The sequence below is a fragment of the Tinamus guttatus genome, unplaced genomic scaffold (assembly GCF_059628265.1).
Source record: "Tinamus guttatus ecotype Peru unplaced genomic scaffold, ASM5962826v1 Tinamus_guttatus_pri_ptg000582l, whole genome shotgun sequence".
In the NCBI taxonomy this organism is placed as follows: Eukaryota; Metazoa; Chordata; class Aves; order Tinamiformes; family Tinamidae; genus Tinamus; species Tinamus guttatus.
The window spans coordinates 481,100-484,835 of record NW_028289116.1 but is presented as its reverse complement, the minus strand read 5'-3'; positions in this window follow the sequence as shown (position 1 = coordinate 484,835).

Here is a 3,736-nt window from a genome sequence, read left to right as displayed (position 1 = left end):
TGAAGGACAAGCCAGAGCAGTGTCAGTGCTGAGTGAGGGCAGTGCCTACTCACAGAATAAAGACGTTGCTCGCAAGGTCCCTTGGGCCCGAGTCGCGAGACAGATGAGCTGCAGCTTCTCTGCAAGCAACCTGCATGGGGCAAGGACTTCCCAGCGCCTTTCCTGCCGATGGGAGCACTGCGCACGCCTGGGCTCTGCAGGCGTCACGCGCGCAGGCAAGGGGGCTCCCAGCACTTGCCCTCACAGCCACGGGGCTGAGCTGGCTGCCCAGCCCCCTACTCACGCCTCCCTCCAGGGAACACTGCTCTGCTTCACACTTCCCCTCCAGCATTCCCAGGGCAGCAGCCAAATGCCTGCCGGCAATTCCCCGTGCCACCAGCCCTGCGGCTGCTTGGGAGCCACCCAGAGCCCTCCGCGCACCTCTGGCACCAGCCCCTTCCCAGGAGCTGCGCTCTACCTCGCAGGGGCACTGCGGCATGCCAGCAAGCAAGGTTAGCCAACAGCAAGATGCTCCTCTGGGCTCCAGCACTTTGGTTGCGGGGCTTGGGCTGCTTGCTTTTGGAGGGTTTTCCTCTGTGCAAGGTAAACACCTGACAGCACCGGGGAGATCTGCTGCTTCATCTGCCCTTGGCTTTCCTGTCCTTATCCAAAGGCAGGGAATTCGCCCCTTTTAGCAAGTGAGCATTGTAGCCCAGTGCTGGGCAGAGCTGCAGCAGCTGCAGGTCCCTGCTGCCGCTGAGGGCACATTTGTGCCTGCTCTGCCCTCTGCAGCCCTAGGAAGCCGTGGCAGGGCCAGCAGTGCAGGAGCCGCACCAAGGCTGCTCTCAGCCACAGCACATGGCGCCTGCAAGGTGCGCAGCAGGACAAGAGAAGGAGCCCAGCAGCACCAGGGGCTCTCAGGCCACCACCAACTCACAAGGGCTCTGCTGAGGGCATGCACGCCTGGCCCCAGGGCACAACTCCCCTTCGCACTCATTGCACTGCCAAAGAACATGTCTAGACCATGAAAAACAAAACTTTCTTGAGTCCATCAGGCTGTAAGGGCAGGAGTGGAGCAGGGAAGAAAGATGAAGGCATCCAAGGCTGCTTGCAGGGGTGTAAGCAGAGCCCCAGGTGCAGCCCGGCCTCTGGGCAGGCAGCCACCAGCAGCACCATGGGGCTGCGTGAGGAGCCCTTCTTGGCACCCAGCAAGCCCAAGGCCACACACTGCTCTCTGCTACCAGGCTCATCAGTGCCAGGGGGAGTCCAGCACACGCAGACCCTTCCTCACGGCGGCCCCCCTGGCCCCTGCCGCTGCCCTCCTCCCCCCACGGAGCAGTGGAACATCCCAGAGGGGCAGTTATCACCACGGGAACACGGAAGCTTCCCAGGGCTGCGCATCACAGTGGCCCCAGTGCTGGCCACGCAGCAGCAAGGCCAGGTGAGCAGCAGGGCCGCGCAGCACCAGGGGCCACCCGTGGTGCCCACAAGATGCAGGGGAGCTGCGGGGCTGCAGGGCAGCCTGCACGATGCCTCCCAGGGGAGGCCCCAAAGCCACTGCGCGACACTTGGTGCTCATGGCCGCAAATGTAAACAATTGCATTCCGTTGCAGACTCAGGAGAGTGAAAAAAATGGAGAAATGTGAAGCTGAGGACATGGAGTGGGAAAGCTCGGTGCAGGTACTGTGCGCGCAGGCAGAGGCTGCGCAGGGATGGCTGGCGCTTGGCTCTGCGAGAGCAGCCACAGGGCTGGTGGCAGAGGTGGCAGGGAGCTCTGGCAGGCCTGGGTGCTGGGGCAGAGCTGCGACAGGGCCAGGAGCGGCCAAGGCCTCGGGGGCTTCTGCCTGAGCCTGGCGCCCTGGCTCTGTGCACCGCCTGCCCTGTGCACGCAGGGGACACGAGGTCCCATGCACAGAGCCAGCGCTGCCACCATGAGCATCCCGAGAACTCCCTGCTCTCTTCCAGACTGCAAGCGCCCAAGGCCTGGCTGGATGCAGCCAGGATGAAGAGCCAATGGAGTGGGAGATCTCCCACTGTGGCATTCAGGTATTGCCCCAGCTGCATGGGTAGAGCCGGAGCTCATCCTGGCCCCTTCCCACTTTTCTGCTTCCCTCTGCAGGAAGAGGGGCCCTGGGGCCAGAGTCCTCCGTTTCTGGGTACGTGCCCTGCAAACACCTCCCTCTCTTTTACAGGCTCCACGTGCAGATGGAGGGCCTTCAGGGGACCCTCCTGAGCCAATGGAAAGGCTGAGCTATGGCAGCAGCCAGGTACAGCCCCTACAGCCCCTGGACACGTGTGTCCTTCCTCTTCCCCAAGCACCGTCCCCACCAAGGTCTCCTGCTCTCTTCCAGATTGTGGGGAGCAGCGGCCTGGTCGGCTGCAGCACGGAGGAGCCCATGGATTGGGAGAGCTCCGGCTGCAGCCCCCAGGTATGGTCCCTGCTGCCGGTTGCACGGGCAGAGCTGGGGCTGTGCCCGGCCCCTTGGCGCTGCTCCGCGCTGCCTTTGGGGAGCAGCCGCGCGGGAGCCTGGCCCAGGTGTGCGGGCGCTCTGGCGGGCCGCGGCGCCGGGGCAGAGCTGCACAGGGCGCAGGAGCGCCCAAGGCCTGGGCACCTGCTGCCTCAGCCCCTCTGCCGGCCTCTGGGCTGCGCTGGCCACGCCAAGCCTCTGCCAGGGCACCAATGACGGCAGCGCTGCTGCCAAAGAGCCCGCGCAGCCGCCAAAGAGCCTCTGCTCCACGGGAGCCCCCGAGCCGCTCCTCGGCCCTGCTGATGCCTCCTTTTCCCTTGCAGACCAAGCTCCCCTTCACCCTGGCTGCTGCCAGCAAGCACTGGGCCCAGAGATACCAGCAATAACTTCTTATTTGGCTTTCTTTTTTAGAGTTTTATATTAGCATTTATTGTTGTTAATATTGTTGGTTTCATTTTTGTTATTATTCATTATATTCTTGTAATTTTTCTTGTTATTATTATATTGCTTTTTTGTTGTTGTTGTTTAAATATATATTCCTGTATCATTTTTTAAGTGTTGTGTGGTGTTTCCAAGTGAGGCCAGGCACAAAAATCATCCCCATTGCAGATGTGTGTGTGTAGCCCTAAGATTTCACACCCTAGTGGCAAGTGGGGCCAGGAAAATTTCCCTCTAGGATTTCCCTTTACATGTGCCCCTTGGGATGCCGCAGCCTGTTTTCAACACTTTTTCTTTGTTTATTATTTTTCACCACCTCTCTTTCTGTTTTCCTACTCTTCTTCTTATTTCTTGTTTTTTTTACCTTCTCACCTTTGAAAGTTGTATGCCAGATAGCTCATTCCCATCTTTTGGGCTGCGCTGTTTTGCAACCTGCTTGCCACGATTCAGTCCTAGAGCAGGAGCATGCAGAGCTTGGTTGCACTGATCAACTTCTGACTCCACTAGCTCATTCACCATGGTGCTTTCTACTAAACTGTGTTGCGGATGTATTTCTGAGTCTAATCGGTGCTGCTGGTTCTTCAGGATTTCAAGAGCATCAATGGACAACAGTTTTAGCACATACTTCTAATTCCAAATGAATTTTCTTCGAACAGTTAAAAGAAGCGTTTCCGTGGGAGGGGGAGCCTGGGAGAGCGCTGGCTGCAGCCGCCCCGTGCGCGTGCAGGGCGCAGCGCACTGCTGCAATAGCTCCGTGAGGGGGAGAATTGGGAGAAATCAGAGGGTGATTTAGGTTTGAGAATCTAGGTTTGATTAAGCAGCTTCTCTGACTTCTATGCACAAAAACACCA